Genomic DNA, 14,956 nt, shown 5'->3' with positions numbered 1-14,956 from the left:
GTCACTCTTCTCGTAGAAATTCCTCCAGGGATTCTAATCAGCAATTTCGTCGCGAATTTTCCAGCTATTTCTTCAAGAATACCTCCTGAAAGAAGAATGCCCCGGAAAAGTTTCTGGTGGAACATTCTGGACAATTTACTTACTTACTTATGGATCCTGTACACCTCCGGTGGTGCAAAGGGCCGACTTGAAAGATCTCCATCCTGAGCGTTGCCCGGCTATCGTTTTAACCTGTTGCCAGGTTAGATTTCGGTCGACTTCTTTTATTTCTTTACTGAGGCTTCGCTGCCATGAGCCTCTGGGTCTGACTCTGCTGCGATGTCCCGCTGGGTTCCAGTCTAATGCTTGTTTACAGATTTCGTTTCCGCCCCTACGTAGAGTGTGGCCGACCCAGCCCCACTCCGATCCCGAATTTCTGGTGCTATCGGCCTTTGGTGACAACGACGGTGGAGCTCATTGTTTGAGATCCAGTTGTGAGGCCCCCAGGCCCGAATTATATACCGCAGGCATCTGTTGATGAACACCTGCAGCCGTTGAGTGTTCTCCACTGATACACACCATGTTTCGCTAGCGTATAACAGCACAGATTTCACGTTAGAGTTGAAAATTCGTATTTTGGTGCGTTCACTTATCTGCCTATTTTTCCAGATATTTCTTAAACTCGCAAAGGCAGCCCTTGCTTGATCCGTGATCCGTGCGCCTATGTCGATCTTGGTACCGCCGTCTGACGCCATTTGGCTACCAAGATATTGGAAGCTTTCAACATTCTCCACCGGTTGCCCGGCTACTGTGAAACTGGAAGGAGTCACCGTGTTTACATCCAACGATTTGGTTTTGTTGACGTTGATGGCTAAACCTGCCGACAATACCGTTAGAAAATTCTGAGGAAATTCAATACAAATAACCGGACTTGTCATAAGACTAGTTTGTACTATCCCCTTTAATTCCACCACTTGATTGTACCTTGACATACCCGTATTTCGACCTCAACAGTAAGGTCATCTTCAGTGTCTCGTACTTGACTCGACTTGAGTGTCAAAATAATTTTCTTAACAAAATATCCGGAGTAATTTTTGAAAAATTACCAAAATATAGAGGGAGTTTTGGAGATATTTCTGGAAAAAATGTTGTTGTAATTACTGTGTGAACTATTGGTGATAATTTTGGAATTTGGAAGAATTTCTGGAAGAATTTCCAGAAAAGTTCGCTAAACAATAGGCGGGAGAATTCCGATTGAATTTTCGGGATATTTTTTTATGAATATTCCGGTTAAAATCCTAGGGGTTTTCTGGGTGAAATTTTAGGAGGAGTAACTGACAGAATTTTGAAGATAATTCAGACTGATATTTTTGGAAGAACTCATACGGTTAGTTTCCATGGGAATTTCCAGGAGAATTTCTTTAATCTTCATGAGGAATTTCCGGGGAATTCTTCAGGCGATTTATGGAGGAGTTGTGGGAGACATTTTCAGAAGAATCACTCAAGGAGGAATTACCGGCTACCGGCTACCGGAATTACCGGCTGAATTTTTAAAAGTTGTTTTAGAAACTCCAAGAAATTTACTGCAGACTCCTTCAAAGAATTCCTGAACCATTTTCCAAAGTAAACTTTGATGGAATTTTAGGAGACACACCCAGGAGCATTGGGCGTGGGGTTCTTGGAGGGGCTACCGGTGGGATTCCTGAAGGAATTTCTAGCGGAATTTGTGTAGTAATTTCCAGCGCGATTTCTGGAACTACTTCTAGCGGAAATCCTATAGGAACTTCCAGCGGAGTTCCTGGATACACGTCCGGAAGCATTCTTCCAGGATCTTCTGAAGAAATTCTTGGAGAAACTTCCGCAGGAATTCCTGGAGGAAATTCCAATGAAATTCTTGGATGAGCTTCTGGCAAAAATCCTGGAGGAACTTCCGGTGGAGTTTTTGCAGGAGCTTCCAGCGGAATTCCCGGATACAATTCCTGAAGCATTTTTCTAGGATCTTCTGAAGGAATCTAAGCAAACTGCGCACCCAGAGAAAACAATGGAAGCCAGAGGAGCCAAAGTCTTAGCCCGTCAGCGATACTCGGCTCTGGAGAAGAAAGTAAAAAGCTCATGTCAACGGGACAAGTAGGCGGACTTTCTGGCCAGCGAAGGATAGAGAGCCGCAGCAACCGGGGACATTTGCCTCCTTTACGATATCTCACGACGCTTAAGCGGAGTGAGGATGAATGCTGAATTTCTGGAGTAACTTCCAGCGGAATTCCTGGATACACTTCCAGAAACATTCTTCCACGATCTTCTGATCTTCTTGGACAAACTTCCGCAGGAATTCCTGGAGTAACTTAAGCATGAATTCCTGGAAGAACTTCCAGTGTGATTCTTGGATAAGCATCTGGCAATCTTGAAAGGAGGCTTCCGAGCCTCTTGGAAGGAGGCTTCCCAGCCTCTTGAAAGGAGGCTTCCGAGCCTCTTGAAAGGAGGCTTCCGAGCCTCTTGAAAGGAGGCTTCCGAGCCTCTTGAAAGGAGGCTTCCGAGCCTCTTGAAAGGAGGCTTCCGAGCCTCTTGAAAGGAGGCTTCCGAGCCTCTTGAAAGGAGGCTTCTGAGCCTCTTGAAAGGACGCATTTGAGCCTCTTGAAAGTAGGCTTCCAGGCCTCTTGAAAGGAGGCTTCCAGGCCTCTTGAAAGGAGGCTTCCGGGCTTCTTGAAAGGAGGCTTTCGAGCCTCTTGAAAGGAGGCTTCCGAGCCTCTTGAAAGGAGGCTTCCGAGCCTCTTGAAAGGAGGCTTCCGAGACCTTTTGAAAGGAGGTTTCCGAGACCTTTTGAAAGGAGGCTTCCGAGACCTTTCGAAAGGAGGCTTCCAAAACCTTTTGAAAGGAGGCTTCCGAGACCTTTTGAAAGGAGGTTTCTGAGCCTCTTGAAAGGAGGTTTCCGAGCCTCTTGAAAGGAGGCTTCCAAGCTTCTTGAAGGAGGCTCTGAGCCTCTTGAAGGAGGCTTCCGAGGCCTCTTGAAAGGAGGCTTCCAGGCCTCTTGAAGGAGGCTTGAGCCTCTTGAAAGGGAGGCTCTGAGCCTCTTGAAAGGAGGCTTCCAGGCCTCTTGAAAGGAGGCTTCCAGGCATCTTGAAAGGAGGACTTGAGCCTCTTGAAAGGAGGCTGAGCCTCTTGAAAGGAGGCTTGAGCCTCTTGAAAGGAGGCTTCCGGGCCTCTTGAAGGAGGCTGAGCCTCTTGAAAGGAGGCTTCTGAGCCTCTTGAAAGGAGGCTGAGCCTCTTGAAAGGAGGCTTCCGAGCCTCTTGAAAGGAGGCTCTGAGCCTCTTGAAAGGAGGCTTCTGAGCCTCTTGAAAGGAGGCTCTGAGCCTCTTGAAGGAGGCTTCCGAGCCTCTTGAAAGGAGGCTTCCAGGCCTCTTGAAAGGAGGCTTCTGAGCCTCTTGAAAGGAGGCTTCCAGGCCTCTTGAAAGGAGGCTTCCTGAGCCTCTTGAAAGGAGGCTGAGCCTCTTGAAAGGAGGCTCTGGGCCTCTTGAAAGGAGGCTTCCGAGCCTCTTGAAAGGAGGCTCTGAGCCTCTTGAAAGGAGGCTTCCAGGCCTCTTGAAGGGCTGGGGCCTCTTGAAGGAGGCTTCCGGGCCTCTTGAAAGGAGGCTTCTGAGCCTCTTGAAAGGAGGCCTGAGCCTCTTGAAAGGAGGCTTGAGCCTCTTGAAAGGAGGCTTCCTGAGCCTCTTGAAAGGAGGCTCTGAGCCTCTTGAAAGGAGGCTTCCGAGCCTCTTGAAAGGAGGCTTCCGAGCCTCTTGAAAGGAGGCTTCGAGCCTCGTGGAAGGTGGCGTCCGGGCCGCTTGAAGGAGGCTTCTGAGCCTCTTGAAAGGAGGCTTCCAGGCCTTTGAAGGAGGCTTGGGCCTTTGAAAGGAGGCTTCGAGCCTTTTGAAAGGAGGCTTCTGAGCCTTTTGAAGGAGGGTTCCGGAGCCCTTGAAAGGAGGCTTCTGAGGCCTCTTGAAAGGAGGCTTCTGAGCCTCTTGAAAGGAGGCTTCCAGGCCTCTTGAAAGGAGGCTGAGGCCTCTTGAAAGGAGGCTTCGAGCCTCTTGAAAGGAGGCTTCCTGAGCCTCTTGAAGGAGGCTTCCAGGCCTCTTGAAGGAGGCTTCCAGCCTCTTGAAAGGAGGCTTCCGAGCCTCTTGAAAGGAGGCTCTGAGCCTCTTGAAAGGAGGCTTCCAGGCCTCTTGAAGGAGGCTTCCAGGCCTCTTGAAAGGAGGCTTCCGAGCCTCTTGAAAGGAGGCTTGAGCCTCTTGAAGGAGGCTTCCGAGCCTCTTGAAAGGAGGCTTCCTGAGCCTCTTGAAAGGAGGCTTCCAGGCCTCTTGAAAGGAGGCTTCTGAGCCTCTTGAAAGGAGGCTTCCAGGCCTCTTGAAAGGAGGCTCTGAGCCTCTTGAAAGGAGGCTTCCAGGCCTCTTGAAAGGAGGCTCTGAGCCTCTTGAAAGGAGGCTTCCAGGCCTCTTGAAGGAGGCTTCCGGGCCTCTTGAAAGGAGGCTCTGAGCCTCTTGAAAGGAGGCTGAGCCTCTTGAAAGGAGGCTTCCGGGCCTCTTGAAAGGAGGCTCTGAGCCTCTTGAAGGAGGCTGAGCCTCTTGAAAGGAGGCTTCCAGGCCTCTTGAAAGGAGGCTTCCTGAGCTCTTGAAGGAGGCTGGGCCTCTTGAAAGGAGGCTTCTGGGCCTCTTGAAAGGAGGCTTCTGAGCCTCTTGAAAGGAGGCTTCCAGGCCTCTTGAAAGGAGGCTTCCTGAGCCTCTTGAATTCCAGGCCTCTTGAAAGGAGGCTTCCGAGCCTCTTGAAAGGAGGCTTCCGAGCCTCTTGAAAGGAGGCTTCTGAGCCTCTTGAAAGGAGGCTTCCAGGCCTCTTGAAGGAGGCTTCCAGGCCTCTTGAATTCCTGAGCCTCTTGAAAGGAGGCTTCTGAGCCTCTTGAAAGGAGGCTTCTGAGCCTCTTGAAAGGAGGCTTCTGAGGCCTCTTGAAAGGAGGCCTGAGGCCTCTTGAAAGGAGGCTTCTGAGCCTCTTGATAGGAGGCTTCTGAGCCTCTTGAAAGGAGTCTTCCGAGCCTCTTGAAAGGAGGCTTGAGCCTCTTGAAAGGAGGCTTCTGAGCCTCTTGAAAGGAGGCTTCCTGAGCCTCTTGAAGGAGGCTTGGAGCCTCTTGAAGGAGGCTTCTGAGCCTCTTGAAAGGAGGCTTCCGAGCCTCTTGAAAGGAGGCTTCCTGAGCCTCTTGAAAGGAGGCTCTGAGCCTCTTGAAAGGAGGCCCTGAGCCTCTTGAAAGGAGGCTTCTGAGCCTCTTGAAAGGAGGCTTCCTGAGCCTCTTGAAAGGAGGCTTCCGGAGCTCTTGAAAGGAGGCTTCCAGGCCTCTTGAAAGGAGGCTCTCCGAGCTCTTGAAAGGAGGCTTCCGGGCCTCTTGAAAGGAGGCTTCTGAGCCTCTTGAAAGGAGGCTTCTGAGCCTCTTGAAAGGAGGCTTCTGAGCCTCTGAAAGGAGGCCTGAGCCTCTTGAAAGGAGGCTTCCTGAGCCTCTTGAAAGGAGGCTTGAGCCTCTTGAAAGGAGGCTTCTGAGCCTCTTGAAAGGAGGCTTCCTGAGCCTCTTGAAAGGAGGCTTGAGCCTCTTGAAAGGAGGCTTCCGAGCCTCTTGAAAGGAGGCTTGAGCCTCTTGAAAGGAGGCTCTGAGCCACTTGAAAGGAGGCTTCCAGGCCACTTGAAAGGAGGCTTCCAGGCCACTTGAAAGGAGGCTTCCTGAGCCTCTTGAAAGGAGGCTTCTGAGCCTCTTGAAAGGAGGCTTCCAGAGCCTCTTGAAAGGAGGCTTCCGAGCCTCTTGAAAGGAGGCTTCCGAGCCTCTTGAAAGGAGGCTTCCGAGCCTCTTGAAAGGAGGCTTCCGAGCCTCTTGAAAGGAGGCTTCCGAGCCTCTTGAAAGGAGGCTTCCGAGCCTCTTGAAGGAGGCTTCCGAGCCTCTTAAAAGGAGGCTTCCGAGCCTCTTAAAAGGAGGCTTCCGAGCCTTTTAAAAGGAGGCTTCCGTGCCATTTGAAAGGAGCCTTCCGAGCCTCTTGAAAGGAGGCTTCCGAGCCTCTTGAAAGAAGGCTTCCGAGCCTCTTGAAAGGAGGCTTCCGAGCTTCCTGAAGCTCTTGAAAGTTGAGGCTTCCGAGCCTCTTGAAACTAGACAGAAGGCTTCCGAGCCTAGTAGCAGGATGCTTTAAAGCCTCTTGAAAGGATGATCACAAGCTACTTCTGAAGGAGCCTTCAAACTTCTTGCAACAAAGCTTTCCGGAAAAAGGCATTAATTTCTCTCAAATGGAGGCTCCCGAACCTTTAGATTCTAGATTTTAGTTTAGATACTTATTATTAAACATTTTGCCTCGATCAGGTAGATTACATTGACGGTTTTAAAAATCTGTTCATTGATCTTTTGTCCCACAGCCCTTCATACACTGCAGTGCTTGGGATGAACAGGATCTAAAAGTCTTCGATTTACTTATCGCTATGCATATTATGTACAATACAAAGTTTTAAAAATATCAAAATTATATCTGTAAGTTTTGATTGGAATTGTAATTCATCCGCCATTACGCATTTTTGTTTGAGGTATCCCCTGGGGTCAGAGAAGGTATCCCCAGGTGTACATGTACCCCAGGTTGAGAACCGCTGTCCTAGCCCATAGGTACTTATGAAGCGTGCTTTTTATTTAGATAACAGCTTGTCAAAGTTTGCAACTACCAATGCTTTGAGACTTTTTAAAGACAAGTGAATACATTGCACTAAAAAGCTTTCCATCCTCAAGCTCCTTGCACAACATGATTCCATTTAGAACTCCAGTCAGTTGTACTTAAGCAGGTCAAGCAACTGTAGCAATCATCCCCAATCCCATTGCAAAGTATCCCGTTCCATAAAACAATCCAGAAACACATTCAATTAATCAAATTTGCGATTTATACTCGAATAATGTCATTTCGCCAATTATTTCGCGATCTGCTTTTCCGCATTCCGTTGAGGCGAAATTCCCCCGTTGGCAGGCAGGGTCCGGACCCAGCTGAATGCGAAATATTGCATCCCCAAAGGTGCCCCTTTTGCCGAGTAGGAGAAGGGGGCGACCGGAGACCGTAAAGCTGCGATGGGAAAATAAAAACGACCAGACCAAAACGGACCGAGCGAAAAATCGACGTGTGTGGTCCTCGGCTTCGGGATCGAACAACGTGCCTCAATAGGGGCTGCGGACGGATGGATGGATGGATGGATGGTTCGTGGCAACTTTTAAACAACTCGAGTGCGATTCATTCCATTTAGTTGCCCCACCGATAACCTCCCCCGTTCCGTCTGCCTTCCGGATGGGGGCACCCATCACATTTGGCCGCTTTCGTCGAGGGATTCAAGTTGAAGAGTGAATCAGCCGAGCGTCAGCTCAGTCTGTGCATGGTAATAGAAGCCGAGCGAGATTTCCGAGTTACTTCGGATGTGGATGTGTATGGGGAGGATGATCCAATACGACTTTAGTAAAAATATTTCAGAATCATCATAATCTAAAAAATATAATCAAACAAAATTAGTGGAAAACTATATCATGCTGAAAAAAAGATCATAACACTTTTCAAGTAGTGCATGAAGTTGAAGTTGTCTTTAAACTCCTAGCCTCTTTGAATAACACTAAGTAGCGCACATGTTGTACTGCCATATATCCGGACCGATTCAACATCACGCTGCTGTCGCAACTAAAATAATATTCGTTTTGTGCTTTTTACCCGTTTGCGTTTTACCCCAGAAGTTCGTCTGAGGTCACTTTCTCCTAGATATGCAAAGAACGATATTCGGCGCGCGTAGTGAATGATCACATCGATAGTAGGATGGATGACTAGGCGCACTCTCCTTCTGGTTCTGAACGGGAGATGTTTATGAGATTGGTTGTTTTGCTTTGGTTTTGTGGTTTCTCTAGCGAGGGGCAGGTACATGAGATGGGTTGGTACTCAGCAGTAGCGTAGAAGCGCGTCGAAGCTGTCGTTTTATTCAGATAGCGGTGGATGGATCGTAGGATGTTCTGAGCTATTAATAAATAACATCGAGAATGGCTACTACTTGAACTATCATAGAAGACAATTGTTTTGGAATCTCGTTGAAGTATAGAAGAGAATTGAACAAATGTTTCTGTGGGTGATTCTGGAGACTGATTAATTAGATCAGAGCTAATTTTATGGATAAATTGTTAGCATCGAACACCGCACTCTGGGAAGTCATCATCTGCTGAGTTAGTTCGATTTACGTGGCATGGTTAAATGGTAATGAGAATTTATCGCCCAGTGATTAGTCAAGTTAAATATGCCTCTCTATGCGGGATAATGACGATGATGACGATGGAGATATGTACCTAAAACTGAAAAATAAAATGTGGTAGGAAGATCTTTCTGGGGTCCACTCGAGATTACGCAGCGTTTAGCATTTCCAAGAGTCATCAGTAAAGTTGTCTTGTTACTTTGTCTTTGCTCTCTTCATTCATTTATCTTCCAGTATTCGTCTTTGCGATTGAGTTGGACCATGCGACGTGCCATTATTAATTTGTTGTCTGTTTACCTAAAACTTAACGAAGGAGTAATTTCAGTCCAATCTATCCATGCCTGTCTTGTGCCTCTCCATGCGCGACCTTCTTGACACTTTCGTCTCATCCAGGATGTAGGAGTAAACGAACAAAAACAAAACGATCTCAGATAATCTCATCTCAACATTGGAACACTCGAGTCGGTCGCGACAGTTGGACACATTCCTCGCTTAGGCCGAAATCTTCGGGTCACGATCTCTCAAATGAATAAAAAACGAAAAAGAAAAATGTTTGATCTCCAGATGACACTTTGAGTTATTAGCTGCGCGATAACACAAATAGATATATCCGACCTTCCGTTATGTTGCGCTTCTGGTTGGAGGTCGATTTGGTTCAGCTTCAAAAGCACGGGAAATTTGATCAATCCATCAGCACTACCGACCGGGACGTCGTCGTCGTTGTCACCGTCGACAGCTATGTAGTATGAAGAGATGGTGATGGGCTGTCGATCGGTGATGAATGTCAATTAACAATGCACCACTTCGGAGACTAGGTAATGCACTTTGATCTATGAGTCGTCGGATCACCGTCGGCGTTGTCGCCGTTTTAGATGATTTCAACGAAGCGAGGAGATGACTGAGACTCTTTTGACGAGATAACTTCATCAGTGATTTATTGGAATCCATTAGAGTGGGTTGAGGATTGATTTTCGAGTAGTGACGGTTAGATTGGTTAGGAGTAATTCCGTGGGATGGATTAACAACAATGACTGGAGATTGTTTGGAGGATTGTCGACTAATGGGGGAGGTTCCTTCATCAGTGCTACCACCTGGAAAAGTTTAGAGAAAAAGTAGAACCTTGGGAATTTGACATGGCATCATATAGAAAATGAGAATTAAAATGTCTCTAGAACATTATAGAATTTTTTTTGCCAAACAATTTTTAGTTTTTGGGGTTAGAAATTCAACAATCTTAAGGTTCAAATGTCATACATCAAATCGACTTCTTTTTCTTGCTGTTCGCTTCTTTTTTTTTGCGGAGAGCCTACTCATTCCCTCAGATCTGATTTTGTACAAAGTACACAAACATTTCAAAAGCTATCAAACTCTATATATTTCCACAAAATATTAACGTCCTTTTCAATACCTGTACAGCGCACAGATTATAGTGATACGCATAAACAACCTCAAACATGCATCTGAGATTGATTTGTTGTGCATCCTTCTCCTAATTACACAATTTCCTACATGCAGTTTACATGAATGTAAAGTTATGATGCAGTTGACTACCTTCTCAAATGTTCGTCCAGATTCAATGGATTGTTTACATGACCATATGATCGGTCTTCTCTCTGTGTACATGAAAAGAGATGCCGTTTTAGCATTACATTATTATTTTAGCATTACATTACATTATCAACACTTGAATTATGAAAAAATAAATAACCTGCGTTGCTTATGAATGCTTGCGTTTTTACAGTTCTAGCTCACATCTAATATTTAGTGTCAATATATAGCATGAAAAGCATCATTTTCATAGATTATTGCTTGATGTTTACATACATATTCGAGAAAACAAGCATTACATATAGAACAAATCAACACGCAACACTGAACGATGATTTTCGAGTATCTGCAAAGTATAAGAGAGCGTGAGAGTAAATCGACGGTTTCCCCTCCTGGAAAAATATTTTTTCAACTTTGCAATATTTTCTGCAAAAGGCAGTTTTTTCAAATAATATTACGAAATTCATTCAAATGAAGCATCCCACGGATGTATTGAAGTCAACACTATATGTTGATGTAGTTTTAAAACAAGAGTGCTTCCCCGATCCAGCATTTTTTGGATTTTTTCCTGGGGGTGGTACAAGCACGTGGCTGTTTTCTTGTCAATGACTGGATTACGGTAATTTGGGCCTTAAGCTTATTCGAAAAAAAAATAAAAATCGAGATATCATATTTATTTTGTGTGCTTTTATAATTCTAACCCCGTAAACCAAGATTTTTTTGAGAAAAGTCCTTAATTATTTTATAGCAAAAATATACTTCATTTCCTATACCACACCGTGTGAAATTTCAATGATTCTACTTTTTCTCTTGATGACAGCTGGTGGTCTTCTCCTCCCCTATTCACCTAACTCCAAAAGCTGGTCATCTCAACAGACGGAATCAAATATAAATAGCTAAATGTCATTATCAAAGGCTCGACTTTCATTTGACTGAGCTATAAGCTGGGATAATATACACCCCCGGGGCAAAACTACTCTTTGGCATTTTGGGGACAATTTCGGTAATTTTTCCAGAGTATTTACTACAGCGCATGTAGCTCGAATCTCGAACTATCAATCCAGTAGTAAACATTCTTGAAAATATTCCAGAAACACCGCTAAAAATGCCAAAAGGTCGTTTTGCCCCAGGGGTGCATATTACCCCAGATACCCCTACCATACGTCCGATAAAGCAATTTTCCTGAATGGACGATTGGCCCGAATGGATCAAATGACCAAATTAACTGATATTTGGCATAAACATAGGCTGACCATACGTACCGTATTAGCGGGACAGTCTCGTTTTTTAGACCTTATTGTGCTGTACCGTCGTAATCTATAAAACCCTTAAGTTGTCCCGTTTTTTCATTTATTCTTCCAAAGATTTTTTAACTATATTTTCGTGATTTTTTATGTGCATAAATTCATCTCGGATTCTTCCAAAAATCTCGAAAATATTATTATATCTAAAACCAAATACAAAAAAAGTGGACGAAACCCATCAAAGATGAGTGAGATGTTATGTTATTAGTGTTGCTTTTAAAATAATGCAATTTATGCCGTTTTGTATTTGGCATGAATTGACTTTTCTTAAAGTTTTTAACAGTTAATGACAACAGGTGACAATGGGAGTTTATTCATATACCCAGTTTCATTGCAATGATTTTTTTCTGATTATTTCGAAAATTTGACCAATTTCATCAATGGATTTGATGGAAACGGTAACTTGATAGACAAGTATATCCTGAAAATCAGGTCACCCCTCAACATCAATAAAATGAAGCTCAAGGACAGACTTTTTAATCTCCAGATTAAGCTCATTCTCTTTTTCTTTTTTTCTTGTGAAGTAGGTAATTCTATTTTTTTTAATCTGCTCAACCACATATTTCTCAATCAATTAATTTTTTTCGAAACATTAAGTATCATTCAAAGTCTTTTTGAATAATTCTGAATATTTTGAAATCATTCACTTTTACAAAACGACAACATTAGAAAATAAATTATTATTCAGCTGAACAAAATCGAGTTTAAGGCAGTTTCAAACCAAAGGAAAATTTGTTCGGATTTCGGTCCTCACGTACTTTAAGGCTAGTTTACAGATCAGGAGCTTGTCTATAATTTTTTTTTATTTGTGTGGGCGGTATTTATTGTATTCCGGCGGAAACTTCCGAGAGCCCGAGCTGTAAACCAGTCTATAAATTAGCCACGGTTTGTTTTACTTTTCGCAACGAAATTGCACGAGTCCCGCCTGTTTGGAAGCAAATGGGAACAAAATCAATGAACAAGATTCTTGAGGTGTTAGGCTACTTTTAGCGTCTTTTAAATCTAATTCAATCAAAATCGACTGTTGATTAGATTTGATATTTATTCACATAGTCCAAACATATTCATGGAAATAATTAAAATTATATTTTAATAATTTTCTTTCCTCGTTGAGATTCTTGTTATTTTTATCCGTAGCTTTCTCCGCACTTATATTCATGAAAAAGGTATTTATCTTTTGACATTTTTTTTTTATCTTAAAATTATTTGCCCAGCCGGCTTTAGACAGGGTACTTTGACTTCTTTTGTTCAAAGTTCAAAGTTTCAGAATTGGAAAAGTTTTTTATATTGATCAGTGATAAAATCCATGTTTAAGAGTAGATCAAAATAAAATGTCAAAATTCCACAATTTTTTAAAAATATTTTGAGAATGATTTTTTGTTCCTGAAATGTGTTCTTGAAAGAGTGAAATATTTGTGGCTTAGCATTTTTTTTATAACTAACTTAATACAATAGAAGATTATGGTGATAAAAAATTCACTTCAAAAAAATTCTCTAACTTCTCACATGGAAAATGAAAATTGGGCCCATAAATTTCCGATTTTCGCGGTGTGAACAATGGATGGTCCTCCCAACAACTGATGCAACTCGTGGTTCATTCGCCTCCTCCACGTACCGTCCGCCATCTGCACCACACCTTTCGAGAACTCCCAGTCCGCGATGGTCCTCCACGAGCATCGTCCAGGTCTCGTGTCCGTAGAGATCTACCGGTCTAATGAGCGTTTTGTAGCGAACTCTATTCGATCGGAACGTTTTACGGAGTCCAAAGTACGTACGATTTCCTGCCATGAAGCGTTTCCGAATGTTTCTGCTGGTATCGTTATCGGCGGTCACCAGTAAGCCCAAGTACACGAACTTTTCAACCACCCCGATTTCGTCACCACCGACAGAAGCTCGTGGTGGGTGGCTTACATTGACCTCACTTGAGCCTCTTCCTATCATGTACTTTGTCTTCGACGTGTTGATGACTAGTCCAATCCGTTTAGCTTCGCTTTTCGGTCTGATGCAGGCTTCCTCCATCCTCTCAAAGTTACGTGCCATGATATCTATGTCGTCGGTGAAACCAAAGAACTGACTGACTTCGTGAAAATCGTACCACTCGAGTCAATCCCTGCCCTTCGTATTACTCCCTCCAAAGCGATGTTGAATAGCAGACACAAAAGACCATCACCTTGCCGTAACCCTCTGCGCGTTTCGAAGGGACTCGATAATTCCCCTGAAACTCGAACTATGCACATCACCCATCATCGCCCTGATCAACCGTATCAGTTTATTCGGAAATCCGTGTTCGTGCATTAGCTTCCATAGCTGGTCCCGATCGATTGTATCATATGCGGCTTTGCAGTCGATAAATAGATGATGTGTGAGCACGTTGTATTCGCGGCATTTCTGCAATACCTGACGTATGGCGAACACCTGGTCTGTGGTTGAGCGTTCACCCATAAATCCCGCCTGGTACTGCCCCACTGCAATTGATGTTAGTCGGCGTTCAGCAATGTGATTGCGCGGTAGTTGCTACAATCCAGCTTATCGCCCTTTTTGTAGATGGGACACACGACACCTTCCATCCACTCCTGCGGCAGAACTTCATCCTCCCAAACATTGGCAACCGTGTTTAAACAGCTCGCCTGGTAGTTGGTCAACTCCAGGGGCTTTGTTGTGTTTCAGCCGGCCGATCTTCTTCTGGATTTTCTGGAGAATCGGACCCGGAAGTCGCATGTCCTGCGCGCGTGCTCCTAGGTTCATTGCCATACCGCCACCATTGTCTGCCATATCGCCATTCAGGTGTTCTTCGTTGTGCTGCGCCACTTTTGGATCACCTCACACTCGTTTGTAAGAAAGTTCCCGTTTATGTTTTTACACATACCGGGCTGTGGCACGTGAACGGTTCAACTTCTCATAGAACTTTCATGCGTTATTAGCGCGGTCTCGATCTTCCTGCTGGCGCTTTTTCCTCCGCAAAATCGAGTTTATTCTGTTCCGCCCCCGTTTGTATCATGCCTCGTTCGCCTTCGTGCGGTGTTGCAGCAATCTCGCCCATGCTGCATTCTTCTCCTCAACTAACTGCTCACATTCGCCGTCATACCAGTCGTTTCTCTGATCCGGAGCCACCGTGCCTAGTGCAGCGGTTGCAGTGCTTCCAATGGTAGATCGAATATCTCTCCAGCCATCTTGAAGAGACGCTGCGCCTAGCTGCTCTTCTGTTGGAAGTGCCACTTCCAGCTGCTGCGCGTAGTCTTGGGCTAGTTTACCGTCTTGTAGCCGCTAAATGTTAAGCCGCGGCGTCCGACTTCGACGCGTGTTGTACACCGTCGAGAGTTTTGAGCGCAGGCATACTGCAACGAGGTAGTGGTCGCACTGCGGTAAGTGCGGACGTTCGTGATGTCGGAGAAGAATTTACTGTCGATTAGAACGTGGTCGATTTGGTTTTCCGTTTCTTGGTTGGGTGATTTCCATGTGGCCTTGTGGATATTTTTGCGGGGAAAGAAGGTGCTTCGGACTACCATTCCGCGGGAGGCTGCGAAGTTTATGCATCGTTGGCCGTTGTCATTCGATACGGTGTTCAGACTATCCGGTCCGATGACCGGTCTATACATTTCCTCCCTTCCTACCTGTGCGTTCATGTCACCGATGACGATTTTGACGTCCCGCAGTGGGCATCCATCGTATGTCTGCTCCAGCTGTGCGTAGAACGCATCTTTTTCGTCGTCGGGTCTCCCTTCGTGTGGGCAGTGCACGTTGATGATGCTATAGTTGTAGAAACGGCCTTTAATCCTCAGCTTGCACATCCTTGCGTTGATTGGCTGCCACCCAATCACGCGTTGGCGCATCTTACCCAGCACTATGAAGCCGGTTCCCAGCTCGTTGGTGGTA

This window comes from Armigeres subalbatus, chromosome 2, assembly GCF_024139115.2.
Source record: "Armigeres subalbatus isolate Guangzhou_Male chromosome 2, GZ_Asu_2, whole genome shotgun sequence".
Lineage (NCBI taxonomy): Eukaryota > Metazoa > Arthropoda > Insecta > Diptera > Culicidae > Armigeres > Armigeres subalbatus.
This window is presented reverse-complemented; position numbering follows the sequence as displayed.